A 15436-nucleotide genomic window follows, 5' to 3' on the forward strand; every position below is an offset into this window, starting at 1 on the left:
GATACGATTATTGCAATACATATATACAAGTTTCTTAGCTCGATCGACCAACAATCAATTTCGAATAGTACTATGCACATAACTTATACGTGCTCCAATTTCTCTCCGAACTGGAGTTTGAAGCACATTGAGCAAGTATGCGCATTGCCAATGGCCTCAAAAGCTCACAACGTACCATTCAAAATCCACCACTTCCATGCTGGTTGTTGTTTGGCCATTTCTTGTACAAAAGTGCCTCTGAACCTGCCCTCTTTCAATCTATATTTGATAAACTCTGAAATACATTGAGCAGCTTGATCTCTGTCTGGCTAGAACATATTGACTACTCGATAGAAGTCATCCATGACCTCTTGTTCAGCCTCAGGCTGTGGGGGTTAAAGGTCACTGTGCCTTTACCTCGGTTATGTACAATACTCAAATGCATATATAAATGAATATTAGGGTGTTCTACACCCACCAAAACTTGTGTGGCTCTCTGTTTCTCTCTCTCCCTCTTCCGTTCTTGCTTCAGTTGAGAGCACTCTCAACTGGTATCAGAGCTCGGGTGATCTAGCTGAGCATGTGTGAATGCTTGGAAGCTCAGCAGCTTTGTGGGAGGAAGGAGAAGCTCTGTGGGAAGCTTTATGGGTGACTTTACTTGCATTCGAGTGTGTAGAGACCTTGGAGGAACCTTTGGAAAAGTCACTTTGGCTTTGCGAAGTGGTTTTGAGAGCTTGTTAAGTGTTTTCAAAGAAAAAGTCGTTTTTTGAGCTTTTCCTTGTTTTGTTCGATGATAGAGACTCTGTATTGACTTATAGAGGCAACTATTACTTGCTTTTGGTGTCCACTTCACTTCAGAAGCTTGGAAACACCTTCATTCTTGAATCTGGGATCATTTCATTGGATTTCTGACTCACTGTGTTAGTTCCTACGTTTTTCTGCCCGGGTGTTGGAACTCAAGTTTGGAGCAACCATTTGTAGATTTGTCAATTCTGATGGACTCAGGAGGTCCTAAAACTTCTATGTTGCTCATCATTCGCACTCTGGTGGAGTTTACAAACAGTTCTATTTCCAAAAACGTTTTTCAGTCTGTGTGTTGGAGCCAGTGATTGAGACCACGGTTTCCAAAACTGTCCCATTGCATTCTGAACACCCAAAAACCCCTACTTGTTAGTTCTTGCATGATTCGGTGGAGTATTTTCAGAGTTATAGATCTCCGTGTATTCAATTTCGTCTCTCTGTTATGCATTTTTCATTCTAAGGTTTTGAAACCTTAGATTTATGCCACATGGCAATGGATAAGTGTTGACTCCCATTTCTCACTCATCGGTTGGGATTTTGGAGTTTCGGCAGAAGAGAGATATTTGCAAATTTTCTTGCTGAGTCCGATTATGCAATGGCACCCATGTTTTGAGGCATCTCAGGTTCTATTTTCAGTAGCGGTCTTTTCCGTGGGACCATGATTTCTTGAGCATACCTTATGTAGATCACTTTGGTTGTAGTTTGAGCCATGTGCACTCATTCATGGTGTGCATTGGGTTGTAGTGGATGATTTATAGGCCATTTAGATGCATTACGATCCTTATTGGATGCGCTGATAGGCCCGGATTTCCTTGTGGGATGCTATTTTTATGGACGCTTTGCACATGGATGCTATATTATGCTGAGGGACAGCTTTGACACATTGCAGGTGATGCAATGATAGTGTTATGCTCTCTTGGATGAGATATTACTGATGCATATGCCCATGGACGGTGTTTATGCTTGAGCCATTTGGCACTTATTGGCATTTTGGATTGCCATTGTAGTTAGCATTTTCTTTTGGGCCAGACTTGCTCATATGGATGCATAGTACATGCACATGAATCAGATGCATCTTTTGATGCTTTGAGATTTGAGTTTTGGTGATATATCAGTCTATTGTGGCATACACATTTGGGGGCACCTGGCATTTGGTGTGATTCTCTCTTACAAGCACTAGCATTTGGGATTTTGCTTTATTTGCATCATGGCATCCTCTTCCATGTTTAAAAAGGAGTTTTTCAACATTAAAGGAATGAGTTGGATGCATTAGCAAAGTCTACTATTAGACTTCATCTTGTAGAGTCAGTTTATTTCATAGTAGTAAATGAGCAGACTACGGAAGATTTGTGGAAGAAACTATGTGCCACTTATGAGAAGGAAACTGCCTCTAATAAAGTTTACCTCATGAAGAGGTTGTTTGAGCTACAGATGAAGGAAGGGGTCTCCATTGCTTCTCACTTGAATGAATTCAATATTATTTTCAGCTAGCTTCAGGCTCAAAAGATGAATTTTGATGCGGAGACTAAGGCAATATTTCTCTTATGTTCATTGCCATCCTCATGGGATACCTTCTGTACAACTATCAGTAACTCTGCACCTGGTGGAGTACTGAAATTTGATGATGTTGTGGGTAGCTTGTTGGCCGAGGAGATTAGATGGAAGTCTATGGACGGCAACAAGTAGGATGTAGCCTTAAATTTGCAAAGGGGCAGATTATAGTTCAGAGGGAAGTCCCAAGAAAGAGGGAAGTCTCATAGCAAATCCAGGGCATGGAACATTGAGTGTTAGCACTGTGGCAAGAAGGGCCATATGAAAAAGGATTGCTACAAGCTGAAAAGAGAGCAAAAGGATAAGAAAAAGAATGCAAATCGGGGTGCAAATCAAAAGGAAGAGAGTCCGAGGGAGGACAAAGGAAAAGTGAAGATCGAGGAGATCAATGCAGTCACACATGATAGTGACAATGATGTTCTCTTCATGTCTAGTTTATTTGCAGAGTTGCTTACCACTTCAGATGATGCATATTTCCAAGATTGGATTTTGGATTCTGGTGCTTCATTCCATGTTACTTCTCATAGCGAACGGTTCTCCACTTATGACAGTGGAAAGACATATTGTGTGCATCTTGGAAATGACTATGCATGTGACATAGTGGGAGTAGGTGACATAAAGTTTTCTTTTGCAAATGGGTCTGCATTTGTTTTGAAACATGTGAGACATGTGCCTAAGTTGACCAAGAGCCTTATTTCAGTGGGTCAACTAGATGATGCTGGTTTTCACACCACTTTTGGCTTTCAGAGTTGGAAAATTCCGAAGGGCTCTATGCTTTTGGCCAGGGGTGCCAAGTGTGGGACTTTGTATCCTTTACATGTATCAAGGGTTTTTGATCATGTTGTTGCAATAACCAAGCAGCCAAGCACTTCTTTGTGGCATTGTAGGTTGGGGCACATGAGCCAGAATGGAATGAAACTCTTATGCCATTTGGGTTATCGCATTTGAGTTTCTCTAATTTTGAATTTTGTGAGCAATGTCTCTATGGGAAGCAGACTAAATCAGCCCATAAAAGAAGGGGAAAGAAAGAGTTTGAAAAGCTTAATTTGGTGCATTCAAACGTATGTGGTCCCATGCCTACACGGTCATTAGGCGGGGCTAAATACTATGTGACATTCATTGATGATGCAACTAGGAAAGTATGGGCTTATGCTATAGCTTGGAAGAGTGATGTGTTCCAGGTATTTCAGAAATGGTTGGCCTTGGTTGAGAATCAGTCAGATAGAACACTTAAATGCCTACGGACTAACAATGGTGGAGAGTATCTCTCTCATGACTTTCACCATTTCTATGATACACGTGGAATTAAGAGGGAGCTCACATCCCCTCCTACTCCAGAGCAAAATCCAGTTGTAGAAAAGATGAATCGTACCATTCAAGAAAGGTCGCAATGCATGCTTTCCAATGCAAGCCTTTCTGTTGGTTTTTGGGCTGAGGCAATGAAGACTGCAGTGCATGTGATCAATAGATCACCTAGTAAGAGTTTGGATGGTGGTATTCCTAAAGAGGCATGGAGAGGCAAGAACCCTCTTACTCTCATTTGCATATATTTGGGTGTGAGGCATATGCACATGTGCCAAAAGAGCTTCGAAAGAAGCTAGATCCTAAGTCTAGGAAATGCATCTTTCTAGGTTATGGAGAAAGTGGAGAGATGGGCTATCATCTCTGGGATCTAGAAGCAAAGAAGATCATACGCAGCCATGATGTAGTCTTCAATGTGAAGAAGATGCATAAGGCACCCGTGAGGGATGTTGAAATGAGGAGAATCACTTTCCAGGATGGAATCCACCTGCATATGTTGATAGACAGCAAGCTGTCCATGCACCAAATGTGCAATAAATGGTACGACCAAATACTTCCACAGGTATACAATCAAGGGTAGATGATGGATCATCTATTGGTGGAAATGATGAGCCAAATGTGGCTGATATGTAGGTGGGACAACAAGCTGAAATGCCCTTGAGAAGATCATCTAAAGTGTCTAGACCGCCTGATAGGTTTGTTCCAGGGGTAGACTATGTGATGCTTACTGATTACGGGGAGCCTTCTTGCTACAGAGAGACTATGATGTGCGAGGATCAACGCAAGTGGGAGTATGCTATGCAATCAGAGATGAGTTCACTTATGAAGAATAAGACTTCGGACTTAGTTTCTTTGCCACATGGAAAGAAAGCATTGCCATGTAAATGGGTCTACAAGATGAAGGTCACAAGTGATGATGTGCCTACGTATAAGGCCCGTTTGGTCGCTAAAGGGTTCAAGCAAGAGAAGGGTGTGGACTTTGATGAGATATTCTCTCCGGTTGTAACGATGACCACACTTAGATGCATGCTTGGACTAGTGGCATCAGAGGATATGGAGCTTATGCAGATGGATGTCAAGACAGCTTTCTTGCATGGGGATTTGCATGAGGAAATTTACATGGTGCAGCCAGAAGGCTTTGAAGAAAAGGGCAAAGAGCATTTAGTTTGGAAGCTAAAGAAGAGTCTCTACGGTCTTAAACAAGCGCCTAGAGAATGGTATTAGAAGTTTGATGCTTTCATTCGGTCCCAGGGTTTTAGAAGGAGTGAAATTGATCACTACCTCTACACTAAAAGGGCTAAGGATAATAGCCTAATAATCATGGCACTATATGTGGATGATATGCTTTTGGCTAGCAAGAATACTTATGAGCTAGATGCATTAAAGGCCAAGTTGCATGAGGCCTTTGATATGAAGGATTTGGGACTTGCAGGTCATATTCTTGATATGCGCATCACGCATGATCAGAGTAGGAAACTCCTTTGGCTTTCATAGAAGGAGTATGTTACAAAAGTATTGCAACGTTTCAATATGGAGGGGGGGAAGGCAGTGAGTACTCCATTGCCTCCATATGTGAAATTGAGTCATACAGATAGTCTCAAATCAAATGAGGAGAGGGCCATGATGGCCAAGGTTCCTTATGCATCAGCGGTTGGGAGTCTTATGTATGCTATGATAGCTACTAGACCAGACATCGCATTTGCAGTGGGAGTTGTTAGCCAGTATATGGCTAATCCAGGAAAGTGGCATTGGGAGGTAGTTAAGCACATCATGAGGTACATGAAGGGTACCAAGGAGATGTGCATCTGCTTTGGTAGAGAAGACATGCATGTACTTGGGTACATAGATTCAAACTATGCAGGGCATGTGGATAGGAGGAGATCCACTTCTGGTTATGTGTTCACCTTTGCAAATGGTGTAGTGTCGTGGATGTCTCGCGCACAGAAGTGCATTGCTTTGTCTACCACAGAGGCTGAGTATGTTGCAGCCATAGAGCGTTGCAAGGAGGCTATATGGCTTGATCGGCTAGTGGGAGATTTGGGGATTCATACAGGTGTACCGACATTGCATAGTGATTCCATGAGTGCTATTCAGCTAGCACAAAATCCAGTCTTTCATGCAAAGACCAAACACATTGAGGTTAGGTACCATTTCATCAGGGAGGTACTTGAGGACAAGCGCATAGAGCTTGTCAAAGTTCATACAGATGATAACCCTACAAATATGCTGACAAAGAGTCTACCTAGTCAACGGTTTGAGTATTGTCGTGTATTGATGGGAATTGGATAGTATGCTCACTGGTTGTTCTCCTTTAAAGGCACATTGTTCTTTAAGTGGGAGGTTGTGGGGGTTAAAGGTCACTGTACCTTTACCCCGGTTATGTACAATACTCAAATGCATATACAAATGAATGAAAAAGAAGATTAGGGTGTTCTACACCCACCAAAACTTTTGTGGCTCTCTATTTCTCTCTCTCCCTCTTCTATTCTTGCTTCTATTGAGAGCACTCTCATAGGTTGCATATTCCAGTACTCAAGGTCCAAAAGATATCCTACAGTATGCAATGGACTATGGGTAGATATCCACCTTCGATGGAAATATTTCAATAGCACATTGCGTTTTCTTTTAGTGCATGGTATTCTCCATGTGGACACAACCGATTGTTTCAGTATTTCTGGGCCAGCTCTGTTGCACACCCCACCAAGTCATCCATACCTTCCCCACATTAGGCTTTTTTGTGTCAAGAGCTCTGATAGCATACACAATAGGCATCATTACATGGTATGCATCTCCCACGTTCTTCCAGAAAAAGTCCTTCTCAACGAATTTTTTCATCTCAAAACTCTTATTTTGTACTCATGCTTGAGTGTTTTGTCTTCGAAAAATTTGTAGTTGGAACAAAAGTTGAATGCTCATCCTGTTGCAAGAACATCCCCCCCACTGGGAGACTCTAACATCCCACCAAGCTAGCCGTGTCTATAGTGTTGGCAACTCGCTCTCTTTGACATGGGCCAGAGACCAATACAATGTCAATTGTCTCTTGCATTGGTCAACAGAAGCTGTTGTTGTTACTGCCCTCCATTTTTGACACACAACTTTTGTGGGGTTAAAGGTCACTATGCCTTAACCCCGGTTATGTACAATACTCAAACACATATATAAATGAATGAAAAAGAAGATTAGGGTGGTTCTGCACCCACCAAAACTTGTGTGGCTCTCTGTCTCTCTCTCTTGCTCTCTCTCCTTCTTCCGTTCTTGCTTCCGTTGAGAGCACTCTCAACTGGTATCAGAGCCCGGGTGATCTAGCTAAGCGTGCATGAATGCTTGAAGCTCAGTAGCTCTGTGGGAGGAAGGAGAAGCTCTGTGGGAAGCTTTGTGGGTGACTTTACTTGCATTCGAGTGTGCAAAGACCTTGGAGGAACCTTTGGAAAAGTCACTTTGGCTTTACGAAGTGGTTTTGAGAGCATGTTAAGAGCTTTCAAAGAAAAAGTCGTTTTTTGAGCTTTTCCCTGTTCCGTTCGATGACAGAGACTCCGTATTGACTTGTAGAGGCAACTATTGCTTGCTTTTGGTGTCCACATTACTTCAGGAGCCTGGAAACACCTTCATTCCTGAATCTGGGATCATTTCATTGGATTTCTGAGTCACTGTGTCAGTTCCTGCGTTTTTTGCCCGGGTGTTGGAACTCAAGTTTGGAGCAACCATTTGCAGATCTGTCAGTTCTGGTGGACTCAGGAGGTCCTAAAACTTCTATGTTGCTCATCATTCGCACTCCGGTGGAGTTTACAAACAGCTCTATTTCAAAAAACGTTTTTCAGCCCATGTCTGGGACCCAGTGATTGAGACCACGGTTTTCAAAACCGTCTGTCCCATTGCGTTTCGGACGCCCAAAAACCCCTACCTATTAGTTCTTGCGCGATTTGGTGGAGGATTTTCAGAGTTATAGATCTCTGTGTATTCGATTTCGTCTCTCTGTTATGCATTTTTCATTCTAAGGTTTTGAAACCTTAGATTTATGCCACATGGCAGTGGATAAGTGTTGACTCCCATTTCTCACTCATCGGTTGGGATTTTGGAGTTTTGGCAGAAGAGAGATATTTGTAGATTTTCTTGCTGATTTTGATTATGCAATGGCGCCCATGTTTTGAGGCATCTCAGGTTCTATTTTCAGTAGCGCTCATTACCGTGGGACTATGATTTCTTGAGCATACCTTATGCAGATCACTTTGGTTGCAGTTTGAGCAGTGTGCGCTCATTCGTGGTATGCATTGGGTTGCAATGGATGATTTATAGGCCATTTGGATGCATTGCGGTCCTTGTTGGATGCGCTGATAGGCCCAAATTGCCTTGTGGGATGCTATTTTTTATGGACGCTTTGCACATGGATGCTATTTTATGCTGAGGGACAGCTTTGAAACATTGCAGGTGATGCATTGATAGTGCTATGCTCTCTTGGATGAGACATTATTGATGCATGTGCCAGTGGACAGTGTTTATGCTTGAGTCATTTGGCATTTATTGGCATTTTCTTTTGGGCCAGATTTGCTCATATGGATGCATAGTATATGCACATGAGTCAGATGCTTTGAGCTTTGAGTTTTGGTGATATTTCACTCTATTGTGGCATACACATTTGGGTGCACCTGGTATTTGGTGTGATTCTCTCTTGAGGCACTAGCATTTGGGATTTTGCTTTATTTGCATCATGGCATCCTCTTCCATGTCTGAAAAGGAGTTTTTCAACATTAAAAATTTTGATGGGACAAACTTTTCTTTGTGGAAAGAACAAATAAGGGATGTGCTTATTCAAAAGAAGCAGATTAAACCCTTGGCAGGGATTGAAGCTAAGCCTGCAAATATGTCTGAGGATGATTGGAATGAGTTGGATGCATTAGCAAAGTCTACTATTAGACTTCATCTTGCAGAGTCAGTTTATTTCACAGTAGTAAATGAGCAGACTACGGAAGATTTGTGGAAGAAACTGTGTGCTACTTATGAGAAGGAAACTGCCTCTAATAAAGTTTACCTCGTGAAGAGGTTGTTTGAATGGCAGATGAAGGAAGGGGTCTCCATTGCTTCTCACTTGAATGAATTCAATATTATTTTCAGCCAGCTTCAGGCTCAGAAAATGAATTTTGATGCGGAGACTAAGGCAATTTTCTCTTATGTTCATTGCCATCCTCATGGGATACCTTCCGTATAGTTGTCAGTAACTCTGCACCTGGTGGAGTACTGAAATTTGATGATGTTGTGGGTAGCTTGTTGGCCGAGGAGATTAGACGGAAGTCTATGGATGGCAACAAGCAGGATGCAGCCTTAAATGTGCAAAGGGGCAGATTACAGTTTAGGGGGAAGTCCCAAGAAAGAGGGAAGTCTCGTAGCAAATCCAGGGCACGGAACATTGAGTGTTACCATTATGGCAAGAAGGGCCATATGAAAAAGGATTGCTACAAGCTGAAAAGAGAGCAAAAGGATAAGAAAAAGAATGCAAATTGGGGTGCAAATCAAAAGGAAGAGAGTCCAAGGGAAGACAAAGGAAAAGTGAAGATCGAGGAGATCAATGCAGTCACACATGATAGTGACAATGATGTTCTCTTCATGTCTAGTTTATCTGCAGAGTTGCTTACCACTTCAGATGATGCATATTCCCAGAATTGGATTTTGGATTCTGGTGCTTCATTCCATGTTACTCCCCATAGGGAATGGTTCTCCACTTATGATAGTGGAAAGACAGGTTGTGTGCATCTTGGAAATGACTATGCATGTGACATAGTGGGAGCAGGTGACATAAAGTTTTCTTTTGCAAATGGGTCTGCATTTGTTTTGAAACATGTGAGACATGTGCCTAAGTTGACCAAGAGTCTTATTTCAGTGGGTCAGCTAGATGATGCTGGTTTTCACACCACTTTTGGCTTTCAAATTTGGAAAATTCAAAAGGGCTCTATGCTTTTGGCTAGGGGTGCACGGTGTGGGACTTTGTATCCCTTACATGTATCAAGGGTTTTTGATCATGTTGTTGCAATAACCGAGCAGCCAAGCACTTCTTTGTGGCATTGCAGGTTGGGGCACATGAGCCAGAATGGAATGAAACTCTTATGCCGTTTGGGTTATGTACCGCATTTGAGTTTCTCTGATTTTGAATTTTGTGAGCATTGTCTCTATGGGAAGCAGCTTAAATCAGCCTATAAAAGAAGGGGAAAGAAAGAGTTTGAAATGCTTGATTTGGTGCATTCAGACGTATGTGGTCCCATGCCTACACGATCATTAGGCGGGGCTGAATACTATGTGACATTCATTGATGATGCAACTAGGAAAGTGTGGGCTTATGCTATAGCTCGGAAGAGTGATGTGTTCCAGGTATTTCAGAAATGGCTGGCCTTGGTTGAGAATCAGTCAGGTAGAATGCTTAAATGCCTACGGACTGACAATGGTGGAGAGTATCTCTCTCATGACTTTCAGCATTTCTGTGATACACGTGGGATTAAGAGGGAGCTCACATCCCCTCGTACTCCAGAGCAAAATCCAGTTGCAGAAAAGATGAACCATACCATTCAAGAAAGGTTGCAATGCATGCTTTCCAATGCAAGTCTTTCTAGTGGTTTTTGGGCTCAGGCAATGAAGACTGCAGTGCATGTGATCAATAGATCACCTAGCAAGAGTTTGGGTGGTGGTATTCCTAAAGAGGCATGGAGTGGCAAGAAGCCCTCTTACTCTCATTTGCGTATATTTGGGTGTGAGGCATATGCACATGTGCCAAAAGAGCTTCGAAAGAAGCTAGATCCTAAGTCTAGGAAATGCATCCTTCTGGGTTATGGTGAAAGTGGAGAGATGGGCTATCGTCTCTGGGATCCAGAAGCAAAGAAGATCATACGCAGCCATGATGTGGTCTTCAATGAGAAGAAGATGCATAAGGCACCCATGAGGGATGTGGAAATGAGGAGAATCACTTTCCAGGATGTGAATCCACCTGCATATGTTGATAGACAGCAAGCTGTCCATGCACCAAATGTGCAAGAAATGGTACCACCAAGTACTCCCACAGGTATACAATCAAGGGTAGATGATGGATCATCTATTGGTGGAAATGATGAGCCAAATGTGGCTGATATGCAGGTGGGACAGCAAGCTGAAATGCCCTTGAGAAGATCATCTAGAGTGTCTAGACCACCTGATAGGTTTATTCCAGGGGTAGACTATGTGATGCTTACTGATTGTGGGGAGCCTTCTTGCTACAGAGAGGCTATGATGTGTGAGGATCAACGCAAGTGGGAGTATGCTATATGCAATCAGAGATGAGTTCACTTATGAAGAATAAGACTTGGGACTTGGTTTCTTTGCCACATGGAAAGAAAGCATTGCCATGTAAATGGGTCTACAAAATGAAGGTCACAGGTGATGATGTGCCTAGGTACAAGGCCCGTTTGGTTGCTAAAGGGTTCAAGCAAGAGAAGGGTGTGGACTTTGATGAGATATTCTCTCCGGTTGTGAAGATGACCACACTTAGATGCATGCTTGGACTAGTGGCATTAGAGGATATGGAGCTTATGCAGATGGATGTCAAGACAACTTTCTTGCATGGGGATTTGCATGAGGAAATTTACATGGTGCAGCCGGAAGGCTTTGAAGAAAAGGGCAAAGAGCATTTAGTTTGCAAGCTGAAGAAGAGTCTCTACGGTCTTAAGCAAGCACCTAGAGAATGGTATCAAAAGTTTGATGCTTTCATTCGGTCGCAAGGTTTTAGGAGTGAAATTGATCACTGCCTCTACACTAAAAGGGCTAAGGATAATAGCCTGATAATCTTGGCACTATATGTGGATGATATGCTATTGGCTAGCAAGAATACTTATGACTAGATGCATTAAAGGCCAAGTTGCATGAGGCCTTTGATATGAAGGATTTGGGACTTGCAGGTCATATTCTTGATATGCGCATCACGCGTGATCGGAGTAGGAAACTCCTTTGGCTTTCACAAAAAGAGTATGTTACAAAAGTATTGCAGCGTTTCAATATGGAGGGGGGGAAGGCAGTGAATACTCCATTGCCTCCATATGTGAAACTGAGTCACACAGATAGTCCCAAATCAGATGAGGAAAGGGCCATGATGGCCAAGGTTCCTTATGCATCAGCAGTTGGGAGTCTTATGTATGCTATGATAGCTACTAGACCAGACATTGCATTTGCAGTGGGAGTTGTTAGCCGGTATATGGCTAATCCAGGAAAGAGGCATTGGGAGGCAGTTAAGTGCATCATGAGGTACATGAAGGGTACCAAGGAGATGTGCATTTGCTTTGGTAAAGGAGACATGCCTGTACTTGGGTACATAGATTCAGACTATGCAGGGCATGTGGATAGTAGAAGATCCACTTCTGGTTATGTGTTCACCTTTGCAGGTGGTGCAGTGTCGTGGATGTCTCGTGCACAGAAGTGCGTGGCTTTGTCTACCACAGAGGCTGAGTATGTGTTGCAGCCATAGAGGGTTGCAAGGAGGCTATATGGCTTGATCGGCTAGTGGGAGATTTGGGGATTCATACAGGTGTACCGACATTGCATAGTGATTTCATGAGTGCTATTCAACTAGCACGGAATCCGGTCTTTCAAAAAAAACCAAACACATTGAGGTCAGGTACCATTTCATCAGGGAGGTACTTGAGGACAAGCGCATAGAGCTTGTCAAGGTTCATACAGATGATAACCCTGCAGATATGCTAACGAAGAGTCTACCTAGTCAGCGGTTTGAGTATTGTTGTGTATTGATGGGCATTGGATAGTATGCTCACTAGTTGTTCTCTCTTAAAGGCACATTGTCCTTTAAGTGGGAGGTTGTGGGGGTTAAAGGTCACTGTGCCTTAACCCCGGTTATGTACAATACTCAAACACATATATAAATGAATGAAAAAGAAGATTAGGGTGGTTCTGCACCCACCAAAACTTGTGTGGCTCTCTGTCTCTCTCTCTTGCTCTCTCTCCTTCTTCCATTCTTGCTTCCGTTGAGAGCACTCTCAACTTTATGCTCTTCATGAAATTGAGGCTTTATGCACCTTTTTGTATGCTCAACCATGCTCATCTTCTAGTGGAAACGACATGTCCTTTCTCTACCCTCTGTCACATTCTGAGGGCCCCCATTGTACACTGTGCGGACAACAAGCCAATTTGCACTTGCACCATCTACCATGAAGCCCCAAAATTTAGGTGCTTCAAATCCACTCTTCTCCATCTAGTTGTTCAGAAGCTTCCAACATTGAACTTGTGCATTTGTATCTTGTACCTTAAATTCACAAATTGCTATTGTTTGAAGTTCTCTCATGAAGGGGTCATATACATGAGCTCCCATTGATGACCATCCTTTTACTTGATGGACATGTTCAAAGTGAACCCATTGTGACTCAAGGCTTCCCCCGGGGCACATGCGATTCTCCAGATCCATGCCAGGAACCTGGAACAATGGTGTACATTTTAAAAATATGTGGCTACACATCATCTTGCAATTGTTCGGGAAACAAAATGCTTTGCACATATTGGTACTTGCATCTACATTTTAGATCCATTATTGAATCCAATCCTCCATCTCCTCCTCTAGCTTTACTTCTTGCACTCTGCACCACTCTTTGAAGCCTCTTCCTCTATGTCATTGGTGTGATGGTATCCAAAACCTCTTGAAATTGATGATCATCAAGTGTTTCCACATCAACCCCATCCTTTGCAAGCAACATATCCATCATCACATCTTTTGTGACTGACACCTCTATGTTTTTGCAAGAAGCATTTGCATTCATCTTGGAACCATGGAAACAAGATCTTCTACCTGCATTTCCTTCGCATGGCTTGTGCCCTTCTCTACAGGATGGTCATGAAAAACAACATGTATAGCACACCTAGTTGTCTTTTCTCTTTCATGTGGGAAGCAGTAATATATGGAAACACTACATTCATAAACACACTCTGGGATTGCCAAACAATGCTTGCATGGAATTGACCCCAATGCAGGATCAATTGGAGTAGGCATAGGAGGTCTCCTAAGCTTTCCCCTCCATTGTGTATCATTCAACATTCCCATATGTTCAAGATAAGGGCAATCAACATTAAAGCACCTTAGGTATCCATAACATCTACTCAATCTGACAACACCATGAAAAAAGTCTCATGAGCAAGTGGAATATTTGGTCCAAACTTGCCCATTTGCATTTTGTTCCATGCCAGACATTAGAGAACCATTGGAACATGGGGAAGCTCAAAGACAATGTATCCATCAATAGTTCGAGGCATTTTTGTAACCTTCTCAATCTCATGTGTAGATGTGAGCGCAACATGCAATGAGCAATTCAAAGGCATCCTCTTGATTAGGGAAATAACACTAATCACATCTGTATTTTCGAAGTCAATGAGTATCTTTCTTTCGATTAACCTCAACTCAAAAGCTGGAATGCTGTTGCACATTGATCTAGAAGCCCTTTTGACCATCCTCCAAGTTCACTATTGGAAGAACTATTGCAATGTCATCCACTCCAATTTCCTCATGCAGATTAATGTCCTGGGCCTCAAGATGAAAGTGCTATTTGATATTTGTGACTGAGATCTCCAATATGGGAGTGTCATAACGGATGGATAGTGTTGAAGCTTCTCCATATCAAATGACCACACATGAAGGCATGTTTGTGGGGTGGGAACAGAGGATCAATGGTTGCCTTTACAAAAAGCATGAAAATAAGCAAAATTAGTGAGGAATGAAGGACAAGAAATGTTACCAAGTATCAGAGGTCACATCACAATGAATAGATAGCTTGTTGGAGGAGGAGAGTTGTGAGAGTATATTTTTAAAGTCGCGAGGTACCAAGACAGTCAATTGTTCAAACTCTTGGAGGTGGCAACATAGAAGGAGATGTGATAGTCTAGAGATAGCAAGAGAGCACTGGAGAGAAAAGCAAGGGCCGATTACTGCTGAATGGTGAGAAAAGCAAGCAGAATGGAGGTGATGCATTGGAGTTGACAATACATGTGTTGCAATGGAGATGTCATTACAAAATGACATGGTGATGCCAATATGATGATCACAGTTGGAGCCACTCATATTTATTGCTTTCCTTAATTTCATGAAATTTTCGCAAGATATGACCATAATTATTTGCACCTTAACCTTCACAAATAACATCCATCAAGTATGCATTAATTTCATAAGCATTCATTCATCCACCAAGTGTTCATTCATTCATCCAAACGTGGGACCATAGAATTTCTACGAGCACCAGGTGTTCATTCATTCATCGAGACATGTTTCTTGAAGACTTTGTTTTTAGGAGTGAGTGTGTGTGGGACACGTGCACTCTGAGGTATTGTCTTCTTCATTCAGCTGCATTGGAGGATTTTCACCTATGAGAACTAGAGGATTTGCACCTACTCAGCTCGATGACCGAGGCTAGAGTTAAAAAAAATCTAGAGTAAGAAATCATCCTTTGTCAGCCTGTTTCCCAACGTGAGTTAAATTATCTATGTGAGCATACTCTTTGATTTTTGAATGCGAGCCTGTTTCCCAACTGATGCATCCAGTGCTCTTTGATGTACTACCACTACCTCATCCATCTCCCTCCTAAAGAAAGAAACCACGTATACAAAACATCTTTCAAGGCTTTCTTACTCTTCCTGTTGTCGTTCTCATTTTTGGAGTGGAATGTTTGGTTCTGTGTCATCCATGTTGAGAGTTCATGCTCAACATCATGTGATCACGTGTGCATAACACCATCATGTGATCATATGTGCATAGCACTAACCTTATAGAGTGCTATAAAGGAAAGGGTTAGATCCCCTAACC

The sequence above is a fragment of the Dipteris shenzhenensis genome, chromosome 8, assembly GCF_047967505.1.
Source record: "Dipteris shenzhenensis isolate YYH24624 ecotype China chromosome 8, Dip_SZ_1.0, whole genome shotgun sequence".
NCBI classification, from domain to species: Eukaryota; Viridiplantae; Streptophyta; class Polypodiopsida; order Gleicheniales; family Dipteridaceae; genus Dipteris; species Dipteris shenzhenensis.